At 44.8% G+C, this 13,213-nt stretch overlaps 1 protein-coding gene across 11 annotated transcripts in view; it reads left to right on the plus strand.

Moving 5' to 3' along the window:
- Positions 1-13,213, plus strand: part of LOC120953582 (uncharacterized protein CG43867) — a 178,561-nt gene that overhangs the window by 89,481 nt on the left and 75,867 nt on the right. The gene's annotated exons all lie outside the window — the stretch shown is intronic.

Below are 13,213 nucleotides of genomic sequence, written 5' to 3' on the forward strand. Positions count from 1 at the left end.
TCGTTCTGATTGCATTCGAGTCGGAAATTGAATCAATTCCATCAATTTGTCAAGTAATTTAGGTTTTCTATTTCTTTAACGAACGATACTTTTAAATAAGCAGCAAAAGCTGTACACATTTGGTTTAGCCATTTGGAGCAATCATCATTTTGGTGTTATTCAAAAATTGTTGAAATAACTTCTTCCATGGCCTATGTTGTCTCTTGGCACTGGCCAATCGTAATTGGTAGGGATGCAAATCATCAAAAAAAAACTTACAATATGTAAATGTTGGAACATACACTTGTGAAAGAACCTTTTCAGAAATCCATCATTTTCCATCAATTGCTTCCTGTCTATGGTGCATCAAAAAACAACCAAAAAACAAAATATCCAATTTAGATTCGTAAAGCCCACATCGCACCAATTCTAAACCTGGATGGGTGCTTGGATGTATGGATGTGTGTAGCGTTACTGAGCTGATGAGTTGATTACTATGCAAAGCTTTCCCATTGCAACTCAGGCAGGATAGCTTTCATTAGAAATGCATGCGACTGCGACCGGAACGGCCAATGCTTAGATAAGGTCGGTGCAGGAGTAGGTCAATTTTTCAACCAGCTCAGTCAACCGCAACCGGCTGCAGTTCACTCGTCCGTACGTTATTATTATTACTATTATTACTGCAGCAAGTCGTTAGTTTTATTTCACTGTATGTGTATTGCCCCGGTACGGACCGCATCGATTTTCAACTAACTCCTCACACCCACCGGTGAGGGATGGTTGCAGTTGCATAATGGAGGCCTTGGCAATAGCGAAGCTAACGAACCACTTTTTTTATTGCCTTTGAAACGAATCGTGTACATGCTCTCGTACCGGGGACTGGATTTGTGTGTGTGTGTGTGTGTGTGTTTGCAGATAGTGCAGGGTAAAAGCCTTCCGTGTACCACCCGTGTTTGGCCCGTTCCCATCATCAGTCACACAGTAAACATTCATTAACTAAGCCGATGGGTGGAAAGCCGGAATGGAAGGATGCGACGAGCGTACGTTTCAGTTGCAACTTCCGTGTAGCCTGCAGGTCAGTTAACTTTCCCAAACGTGGGCTGTGTGCAACAACACCAGCAAGAGCATGCACTGAGCATGCAACAGGAACGCATCAGTTGAACGCAGACAACTGAGTAGCGTTGAATGAATGGTTCCAGCGCTGGAAAGGCGGTGCTAAGCGAAGGGGTAGAGCAGACGGTTTAAGCTTCCGATAAGAATATTTGAACAGCAGCAGCAGTAGCAGTAAGTGAAAAAAAAGAGCGATTTTAAATGAAAATGTTTGTCCGCTTTAAAGCGGAAATGTGTACGCAGGTAAAAGCAGTTAAGCAGGGAAGAGAGCGACGCGCTGATAGCCAGTGCGCCAAAAGGTGGAATGAGTGAGCCCGTGCACCCGTCCAAATGGTGTACATTTTCGCTCGTATGTGCATGTGCATGTTTTATTTAACTGTGTTTTTTCACTTCCTCTCTGCTTGGATATAACAGCCCCATGTCGGAAACGCCACGTTGACGATAAACCAAGCGTGATCGTGTTGATACGGTAGCAGATTGTAGGGTTGCAATGTGCGCCCTGTGGCACCAGGCCGCTCCAATCGCCGATTGTATGCGTGGGCCAGCGTATGTGAGCGATAAAAAGAAGGAATGAAAAAGCCTGTTCGTTGTTTTTTGTCTGTGTAGTACTTCCTGCAGCAATTGCTACTGCAACTGCTCAGCAGAAGGAGGGGGTTGTAGCACGTTGAGTAAACCGAAGCAGGAAAAAAATAATGCTTTATTCTCTTTGGGTAGCGAGAAACAACATTGTGTACAACGCGGTGACCGGAATGGCGAATTAAAAAGTGCCCTCGTAAATAATAAATTTTAATGACGAAACGAAAATGTTTAAAATTGCAACCCCACTTCAGGACTGAACGGTGCAATTTGCATGCGCCGGTGGTAAACGCTTTAAAGCTTACTTTGTGTTGAACGATTTAAACGACTGCTCTCAGCTTCAGCACATCAAAATGTTATATTTTCTTCTTCTTCTTCTTCTTTGGCTCAACAACAACTTTTGTCGGTCAAGGCCTGCCTTTACCTCTTGTGGGTTTGGCTTTCAGTGACTAATTGATTTCACCCCATAGCAGGATAGTCAGTCCTACGTATGGTGGCACGGTCTATTTGGGGCTTGAACCCATGACGGGCATGTTGTTAAGTCGTACGAGTTGACGACTGTACTACGAGACCGGCAAATATTTTAATGTTATATTTTAATGTTATTAAAAAGTGGACGAATGTTCTGACCGTTTTGTAAGAGCAACCTTACTTGTGTTCATAACCTTACTTCAATAAGTAAATCAATAGATTTTGTCGTCTTGTGCCACGCGCGTCCATAACTTATTTTGCATTGATGGTACAAAATGCACAAAATGCCTTTTCTGCTGAATTTTATACATTTTGAGCATAAAACTCTTATTGAAAAACGGGCTGCTTTAGTGCGCTTTAGCTTTAACCGGGCGCCTCCATGACGTTTATTACTATTCTGATCTTTCACCAGGCGTCTCCATGAGCTTTATCGCAATACTGATCATCCACCAGGCGTCTCCATGGCGTTAGCCTCACCGGAGTGGACTTCTACATAAAAAAAAGCCTTTCATCAACACAACCGTTGTGTGATTCTTATTTTTCACATTGTTCTGCTACCTGTATCCGGCATGTTCGATGATACGTACTAGAAAGCAATCACACAACCTACATACACAAAAAAAAGATTTTTTTCTCACCTGCTTTCAACGCGTCAGTTGCATCCGTTGCAGTGCCTGCATTGATCGGGGGCTGGTTTTGTATGGAACTCCGTGGAAAAGCGTTGGATTTATTTCCACTTACGTATTCTGTGCTGCTCTTTATTTAGCTTCCTTTGCACGGTGCGCGATGGAAACACAAAAGAGGCAACCGAAAGAAGATAACACAGACAGTAGCTTTATTCTTCCGGTTGTTTGAAAAAGTTGGCCCATTGCCATGCATTTGGATGAGACGGGATTGTTAAACATCAATTGAAATGCTGTCTGTAGCGTGTGTAGTGTGGCTTTCCGTTCAATACAATGCTCTGTATCTTTCATTCTAAGACACAGCGACACAAAAAAAAGCAACACAAATGGGCTCCAAACTTCATCAGGGAATGGATTGTAGTTTACGGGATGAAGGTATTAGATGTGCTCTAGACCGGAAAACTGTGGTGTGATGGATTAAACCTTCGTTTGGACACTATTTCTTAGACTTCGTTCGTAGAACTTGGATTTTCAGTTTGACCCATCTTGGTTCTTGATTGAAGTATTCAATAGCAACGCAAATATATTGCTCCTTTAAATTGCTCCGAAATGTGTATAGTTTTTCTCCTTTTAATTTCTCGCCATAACCAATTTTCATCATACAACAAATCAAATAACAATCTCGCATACAGTAAAACGTGTTGAGAAATTTGAAAGCAAAAAAACCTCGATTCATCTCGCACAAATAAAAATCGTGACACAAGCTAAACGGAATGAAATCAATCCACCATGTGTGACCATGGTGATGGAAAACGCATCGTTCTTCCATGGGACGAGTTTCAGTTCCAAGTGGTTCAGTTTGCAGCGAAGCCCACTTCTGTGGGGATTTGCTCCAAACTGTCGATACAACTTTTACCAAGCGGTTGCGCAGCAATCGAAACAGTCTTTCAATTTCTAAGACCTTCTATCACGAAACCTTTCTCCCCGTGCCCTGAACCGACCGACGATAGTTTCGATAAGTTTGTACCCGGCCCGGATCCGACGTCGCGCCTTTTCTTACCCACCACCTCTTGCACAGTTGCAGAAGTTGCACGAGAACCACTTGAAAGTATCATTTCTCGTATTATTGCTATCGATTTAGCGTATTCTGTGGGCCAGGAAGGGGAGTAGGGGAAGGAGCGGAGAGTGTCTTCCGTGCATTTGAAGCATTTCAGCTGCGCTCTCGATGTCAATGTGACTCTACTTGAACGCGCTTGACGCGACAGCGCTCCGGAAGGAGGAAGAGAAGTTCGTCAGATTGGTGTCTACGTTCGCCCGGTCGCTCCATCTTGCTCTTTTTTTCTATTCTTTACCTCATTTCGCTCGGAACAGGTTTGTTCCGCTTTCCGCAAACTCTAGTCTATTATTTCTTGTCATGCAGAGTTTCTTGGGGCGGGGTTTTTTTTGCATCCTTCGACAGGCAATTGATATGTGCTAAAAAAGAAAACCTGAACCGAAATATTGAGAGACAAACTTAGCTGAAGCAACCGTACCCGAACCGTTGCAGTGCGGTCGTTTTATCGATGGTTCCAGCAGGTGGCAAGATGGAGCCGTTCGTCCAACTGTTCCACCGGCCGGAATTATACGAGCAGTGAACATGCGATGATTGAATAATAAATTTTAGTAACTCAAGCCAACGCTGGCAGACGGTGTGTGTGCTGTGTGTTTTTTTTTACCCCTGCAAACCAAAGGAAAAAGTTTTATGAGCATCTTTGCTATTTGCTTGCCGTCCAATTTCGGTGTGGGTGGAAAGTAGGTGACTGCGTGATGAATGTAAGGAGAAGCTGATGCAAACGGTTTAGGATTGTCGATTTTCTTGGCAAATCAGGCAAAGGTTTCGATAGCGTGTCCCATTCTGTAGGAGAAAGTTTACATCATTGATGGTACTACATTCTGTGGAAAGTTTGTCAATAATTGAACTGATCGAGGATAGTAAGAGTTGGCTAGTTAGAACTAACAGTATAACTTACATTGTTTTAACATATAGTCAGTTGGAAAAACATCTTTTTGGGAGTTAAGCAGTTTCGTGTCAAAACGTTAATAGACAACAATATGTAGCCAATTTTATTTATCATGTTTTCTATTTGGCATTGTTAAACATGAATCTTGCAAGCTGCTCTTACTTAAAGTTCAACCAACAACTAACGGGCGTAACTATCGACCAAGGCCGTGGTTCATTCAAAAGCGACCGACCATATTCAAGCCAGATTCATCTTTCGTTTTCTCTCGTTGTTCCTCTGATTGTGTTTTCATTTAAGCTTTGCGTCTTCTCATTTTACATCCATTTCTCAATCACCTTTATCACCATCACCATCATCATCATAGTTCGGAGTAGCATCTGAAATGGTACTGCCATCATGCCACGACACTGAGCTAGAAAACTGGCGCGGACGATGGCAAGAAACTTTCGGTACATCAGTCAACCTCTCCCGCAATCAGTCACTGGTGAATGGAACGTAAATTAACCGTCCAACCCTCGACTTCAGTAGCGCCCCATCGTTAGGCAAGATCGACTGCATGTTATGTTACCCCTTTTCTTCTGTACACCGTCTGCTACACAGCTCCTGCTTGCAAGCAAAGTTTGATAAAGCGAGAAAGATGCAGCAAACAAAAAAATAACTATCCCTAGCGTCTCCATGCCACAACATTGAGTAGAAAATAAACACGCTTCGAGTGTCCGCTTCGTCACGTTCCGCCACCGAGATGCTTCGACATCTGTCAAATATTTCCACTGGCAGCCGGCATTGCTTGAGCGATAGTATGTCACTGCAGAACGGTGACGGCGGTGAGGCAGCAAGCATTACGGCGAAATCAAACACGATCGACAACGCACGGCGCGATGGGTTTGCAATGTACGCGAAGATTGATGTAAACTTTTGCCGAAGATCGATTCTTTGCTCGTTTGTTAAATCGATGCGAAGGTTGTGGAAACCGTGGAATCAGATAACAAGGGAACTGCGCTCAGACAAAATAACAAAGGGGGGATGCCGTCATTGGTCGTACGGTTTTCAAACGGCTGATACTATCTAATTTTCATTTCTTTTTTTTTAGCAAATAGGAGAAGGTGTCCAAGCTTCAATACTTTATTTTTTTTTGCATTTTTGTCAAAGAAACTTTGAACATAACAATATATAGTATTCGCCCGACTTCGCCCCCGAAGTACCTAACATCGCTGGGTGCTGGTTTCCCCGTTAAATATCTTGTTTGCATCCACCGGCAGTCTTTGCCAACTTTATTGAATGTCATCTGCTGACAAATGAGCTGGCTGATGGTTTATGCTAATCGGAAACTCTTTCCTTTCAAGCTGGTTTCCTTTCAAGCTGATGCAGGTGGCTGACATTTGCTCGAGCACTATCTTTGGTCGCTCGTTTCAGGTGTTTTCTCGGCATTCTTTTAAAGAAAAACTTTCCCGACTCAACAAACAAAACCAAAAAAAAAACCTCTGATGGTGCTGCCTTTTCGAGCATCGCTTTGGCAGCACCTGATCTACGGTACTGTCGCATGAAACCGCTCAAGCATTCCGCCGCCTTTTTTCTCTCGCTTTTTATGGCGTTGTGCGACCAAAGGGTCCATCTGCTTGAAATACAACCCAGCGGTGAGAGTGTCTCACGGTGGTAGTGAGTGTAAGTTAAAAAAAAAGAAAGCAAAGAAAAAACTAATTCTGAACCATGGACGAAATGGCCTGATGATGGATGCAACTTCAGCTCCTCAGATGATTCACTTCGTGTGGTGAATACACTCTATGCCGTTGCACACTTCGCCAAAAAAAAAATAGAAAGAACTCTACTTCAAACCGTCCTGCAAACGATTTGAAAATTCGATTAAGTAAAAGTGCTTGAGCAGTGTGCAGCTGTTTTACATTCTGATCGGTTTCATGTGTCGTTTCGATTGGGTAGGGTGGGGGGGGGGGGGGGGTATTGTGCCGTAGTTGATGCTGTGCCCGATAATTTTGGTATGCGGATTTTTTATTTATTTCAGGTGTTGAGGTGCAGCGCGATAGTTGCAGTGAGCTTCACGCTATGATAGTTCGATGTGAAATGTTCGCTTTGGCCTTGCTGGCACGTTCTTCTTCTGCCTGCACTGGAAAGGTACACGGGAATGATGAAACCGTAAATGATCTATTTGGAGCACTCGATTATGCTAATGAGGCGAATGAGAGCCTGAGAGCGGCAAATCCAACGAGAAAGCAGTAGGAAAGTATTGCCACCACAGTGCTACTATCTATCATCTCGATCGAATTGCTTAATGCTGTGGAAACCCATTAGATTGATTTGGTTTCCGGTTTTCTCTCTTGTGGTTTATATTGTAGAATTTGTTGCGACATTGATGCAACATACCTATGCTTAGCAAGAATTGATATTGGATTGGATTTTCATAGCGAGAAAGCATGAAAAAAGTAACAGTCAATTTTTGCTCAAGTAGCGCATCTGTTCAACGCTCTTGAATGGCCCAAACACAGCGCCTAAAAGTATGCAAACATTTGTTTAAAAAGATTGTTATGTCGTTTTTTATAGAGAATTGCGTTAGAAGCTAAATAATCGTTAGTTTCATCCTTTTTTATCAAACCAGAAACCCTAAATTTCCTCTTTTCAAGCAAACCAAACTGCGAAAGGTTCATGAGCCAACCATTATTAACCTTAATTTCGCAGAAATGTTCTCCCGCTAACTTCACTTTGTCGATTTTCCGGGAAGATTTCAACAATCGTCGGGGAGACTTTCAACAACATGAAAACGTTTTTTTTCCATTCCACAAGATCACGAACGGAGGCACATTTAGCGTCAAACAATATGGTATAGCGTCTGCAATGTAGATATAGCTATGTGTAAAACTGTCGAACACAATGTGCTGAATTCAAATGGCTGCTGGATGGTAGGATAGCGAAAGCGCATAAAGCCTAGGTCTCCCCCCCTCCCCTTTTGCGGCAAACCATTTCTTATTTCTCGCTGCTAGAAATGCTAAACGAGCAATAATAATGCAACCCGTGAGGCTAACAAATGAATAGCAGCACACCCGGGACCCTGACGACCGGACCGCAGTCCCCCCCCCTCCCCTCAGATCCGCTTTGTTCGCTCATATAGCCCAGTTCAATGCTCCTCTGGTAACGTTGGGGCTCGGGTATGGCTTCGAGCCCGGCAGGACTCGAACTCATTCCAGGAATCGTACGAAAAGAATACGAAGCAAAAGCTCCCGCAAATACAATGTCGGCCGTGAAAATTGATCTCAACACTCGGCGCTGGCAATGTCCCGTGGCCGTAGGCGTGCGAGCGGGGTGAGGAATTGGATTGCCGGTGGTCTGAAAGTTGTCCTGCTTCCATGATGCTGCGGCTACTGCTGGCAATGGTGGTATTATCGAACGTTTCACTTCCCTATCCCGGCATATCCCATTTTAGCAAGCTCCATTATGAACGTGAAGGGTTTTCCGGGAACGGTGCTTGTTAAGATTGGTGTTTGTGTGGATTCTACGGAGCCTCTACTTTGTTGGCTTTACGTTTGTGTTGAACTTGGCCCGCTTTATTTCACACCTCGTGCATTAACGTTTGATAACACAGCAGAACAATGGAGTTGGCGCGTTGTGTGAAAGCTAAAAATAGCTTTAAAGGCTAGTTCAGACAAACACAGGGAAGTAACTCCCAACTAATAAAACACAAAACATGGTCTCATAACAAAACTTTTTCAATATTCCTACATAAAACGACAAATCAATCATCTTTATGTCATTCCCCTCAGTAACAACCACACAGCTCTCTTGCTGATCTGTTGCATCGTAGTTCTCAATAGCATGATAATCTGCTCTGTGTTGCATAATCAATGTTCTGATGTACAAACTCCTCAACTCCTCAGCTCAAGCATGCATTCTATACCAATAGTTCAAGCTACACAGAGCATACACTTCCGCGCCGGTTGCTCTTCAGTGGCACATCATTTCCATTGTGAATAACGTAATGCAACTGAAAAATCCTCAATATGACATAGAAATATGGCAGCATGATGAGGATCATTTCCTCAGACGTCTAGAAGGAAGAGTTTTCGCTTCTTTCTGTAGTAAACTTATGCTAGAATGCATTTGCCAGGAGCGCCACCACGAACTCAAGCTCAAGAAAGCGCACGTGAGCCGGCGAGTATGTTCCTCGCGGTAGACGTATGATCAGATTGGAAACGAATCCCTGCTGTCAGTGTGGGGCGCACTGCCAAGACGGAGTTAGGCAGACGGAGAGAAAAGAAATCTATTGAAAATCTATCTTGATTACGCCACCGAACGGACGACGTTGAGAGCCGTGCGTTGTGGATTTGAGCAAAGCGCATTAATGCATAGAAAATTCCCATCGAGCAAAACAGCAAACCCATGCAACCGTCGTGCTGCTCAGCGTACGCTTGACTTGTGTTGTATTGTGTCAGAAACATCGGAAAAACATCCCGCTCCCTTCCCAAACGTATGAATGAACCAAAGACCCTGCCCCCCCCCCCCCCTCCCAAAGGAAAGGGATACGAAGAAATGAAGCGTGTCTTCGACAGGGCACGTCACGGGCTTAGGTCTGCCGTTCGCTTTGCCTGTTATGATTGATTGAATGCTGAACACGGTCCGGGGGCTTTATTACGGTTCGCCGAATGAAACTGCGACAAAGCGGAAAAGTCTCCATTGAATCTGCCGCGGTACAGGGTACAGGGATTTACAATGGTATTCGCTCGACCCGCCCATGAAGCGGAACCAGTCAAACTGTCGTAACACAACAACAAAAAAAAACAGGATTAAGTTCGCTGAAGTCGATATTTTGCTATCGAAGTGTTTGTAAATTTCGCTCCCTTTTTCGCTTACGCGAGGGACATTTTATGAGCTATTTTGTAGATGCTTCCATCGTCATCGTCGTCGGCAAACAAAGCGAGACGGTTGACTGATGGACTGCGGTAATTGATAGCCGGTGGGTCGGTGTGTTTGGGATGTGGATGATTTTTTTTTTTTTTTGCACGATGCTTTCCCCTAAAATTGGTAATATTCCCGCTTGCGAGGAGAAGAATTGAAGGCAACTGTCCGTTGACTTGCCCGCTACTACACTGCCTAACGCGTGCAGATTATTCAATTTTGGAAGATAATTTTTCAATCAATCTACTTTCCGGCACCTTCCGGTAAGGATCCTTCGACCCATCACCCCCCCCTCCTGCCACAATGGCACGACGGATTTCCGGCATTCTACTGTCGAAGCGAAATTCCAACGTGATGAATTAACGTTTATATCCGAGTTAATTAATAATGGCGAAGCAAAATTCCACCGCCCGACATGGACGCGTCTGCTGTGCTGTGTCTCACCCTGTGCGTGCCTGCGCAGCGAAAAAGCTTCCAATTTACGCCGCAGCCTGCGTTAAACTTGATCAAAGCGGGCCCACCATGACGATGACCACGGTTGAGAAAGTGAGGGCCGGATGCTTTGCTGGCGATGCTTTTAGGGGAATTAAAATCTGCGCCGCAGCTCAGCATCCATCCGCCGACGCTTAGCTTGGGCAAGGGCGGCGATGGAAATGTGGCAGCTCGTTGTCCTCTTGTTTCCGTCCAATTTTCGGAATTCCGTCATTTTGTGTGCGTTGTTGCTGTGTGAAAATGAGGAAAAAGAGACAACAAAAAACCCGCCTCCTCCGACAAGAAACGCGTGCACACGCTATCGGCGTGGCCCAGTGAAAGTGAAGGCAATCAATCTCCTCGCTCAAGGATTGACCGGTGGATGGATGAAAAGTTGTACAGCGACGAAATCGCTTGGACACGGGCGGCGATGGAAGGATGAGCGGGCGCCGTGGGGCTGCCCGAGTGTTTCGGGCGAGATTAATTTTTCGCATCCCTAGCTTCGTCGGTCATTAAACAGGAACGCCAACGAGGATGGATTTTTTGTTCACCATTTTTTTGTAGTCAAGACGAGAAATTTCAGCAATGTGCTGCTTTATCGCTTCTGAAATGTGATCGCAGCTTCGCAATGGGCCTGTTTTTGTGACCTGAAACATACCATCCCCATTTACAGGGCTCGAGTACTAGCAGACTTTTTCGGCAAAAGTTTACACCAAAGTTTTAACAAGTTTAGCAACAGCGAAGCAGTCCTATTTTAAACACGACAGGTTTGAACCGCTTCCTTGGTGTTTGCAACATTGCATGAATAAATGATCCCAAACTTCTCTTGGCACCGTGTTTAATCAATTATGCTCTCAAATATTGACGTTTTACGACCGTTTACCGGGCGTGTCTTGCCTTTGAAGCCGTTGCCAAACCAAAAACATTTGCCCACTTCAAACGTCTTGCCCTGCAGGCGCTGCTGACAGCATCGTCTCAAGCGCCGCTCATCCTCCGTCGCAACCGACATACCAACCGACACCGAACGTCAAACGGGTGTACAATTCGATTACATCCGGAATGCACCCGAGACCACTTCAATCCGACTGTTGTGCAAACGCTGGCAGCGCTTGTCGGTCTGAGAGGAGACGTCTTCATTCTCAGCGTGTCACCTTGACGTGCTAACACTACGCCCCAGACTAAATGAACGAGTTAAGCTGACGGCTACCGGCCACCCAGGTAGCGTCGAACGGGAAGCAAGACGCACGAGACGGGATTCGATAATTAATGAAAATCTTTCCCAACATCCGGTTCTTGACAGGTGGCTCTGGCTATTCAGAGCGGTAGTTGGTGACAGTTTCCGTCCCCGTCTTCGGGTCGTCTTCCTGCGTCTTGATGAGTTTTACCCCGCGCAGCATGGAAAGTGTTGAAGTATTTGATGTGGAAATGGTAGTTTTATCCTATATCCCAGTCGTCTAGCGTACATACATGAAACAGATGTACCTAGACTCTCACACACACGTAGCGCGTCTTCAATGTATGATTAAGTTTTAGTTTCAGCTTCATCAGAGAGCACAAGATCCAACTAAACCGCAACCGTCTGGATGTAAGGGAGGGGGGCGGGGAGGTAAGAATAGCTAACCAAATACACTCGTCCCGGGAGAAATCATGATGCTACCGGGAACGGAACGGAATCGCTCTGCATGAAAGAAGGAATGAATACAGGCAAACCAAAAAACGAACGGTACAATTCCGCAAAAGCCCTCAAGAAGATAGTGAGCTAGCACTGGTATGAGAACACACGCAAACATCCAACCGGTTTGTCAACAACTTGTCTGGCGGATGGCAGTTTACCTTAAAACAAGTGGTTTTGTTGAATTTGCGTCCTTTGGTATGAGCGTTTGTCTTTGATCATACCGGTTGACTTTCAAGGCGTTTACTACATTACAGTTTTATTTGTAGAGTGCAGCTAATGTTAACTCTATCCGAGCATTTACTGAACAAACATTTTCAACTTTAAAACTTTTTGCTAAATTGCTTTAAAAAAAAAGAAATGTTCTGATGACTGATAAAAACCGCCTAAATGTATGCAATGTGCATTTCACTGAGCGTGTTTTAACAGCTTGTAAACATCCCGTTTATCTCAATGCCAGTATATATCCGTCTAATGAGCGCTAACAATCAACTTAAACTGTCCATCTATTATGGATTTTCTACCAGCAAAGTAGTCGGTTCTGCAAGAAATCAATTAAAGTTGAATTAAATCGAGTTTAACTGAGTTTCCACCTTCATTAAGGTGATGCTCCCATGCTCCCGTGTTCCCTCTCTCTCTCTCGCTCTTCGCCCATTAATTGCTTCTGTATTCATTTATTTATTTATTTTATTTCACCATCCCACATCATGCAACCGGTAGCATCCACCCGGCCGGAAGGTTGAAGAAGGTATTTCTTTTTCTCCCGGAAACGAGAGTCCGAGTTTTGCTGACCGAAAGAAATGGACAAGCTTTCGATTCGATTAGATCGTGATTTAAGTTCGAAACGGGGAGTTGCGGGGGACTGTGTCGGGGATACACGCAAACCCACATCCGGTACCCGGGCGTTGCTTAAGAAAGTGAAGTGATCACCACGCTACGAGGACACCAGCTTCCTTTTGCTCTCGGGTTCGATTCGCTTCGTTTCATGCTGATGCGTTCCGGCGTGTGCTGACCTGCTGCCACGGCACGAGCATCCGATTCGTTTAGCTCTTGCCAGCCAGTTTGACAGCAGCTGACAGTCTCGCTTTCCGTCACTGGATCTTTGCGTGTGAGTGTGCGTGTGTGTGTTTTTTCCTTCAGTTCGTGCTCGTTGTTTAAGGGGAATTCTTTGCTGTTTTTTTTTTTTTTGCCTTCCTCTTTGTGCACAAGTGACCAGCACCAGGGCGAGTCTCTGTCATTAGCAGCGCAGTACAGGTTCCGTTTCAGTTTCGGACGCTTCTGTCCGGCAGGGGGTCATCGGAGATACAGCTTCACTGTATCCAGATGGTGGTTTTACCGGATACGGTAGAAAACGGGCGTAGAAATCGAAGACGAAACTGGTAATGGTGGTTGGGAAACAGGCGAGACCTGCC

This window comes from Anopheles coluzzii, chromosome 2 (assembly GCF_943734685.1).
Source record: "Anopheles coluzzii chromosome 2, AcolN3, whole genome shotgun sequence".
NCBI classification, from domain to species: Eukaryota; Metazoa; Arthropoda; class Insecta; order Diptera; family Culicidae; genus Anopheles; species Anopheles coluzzii.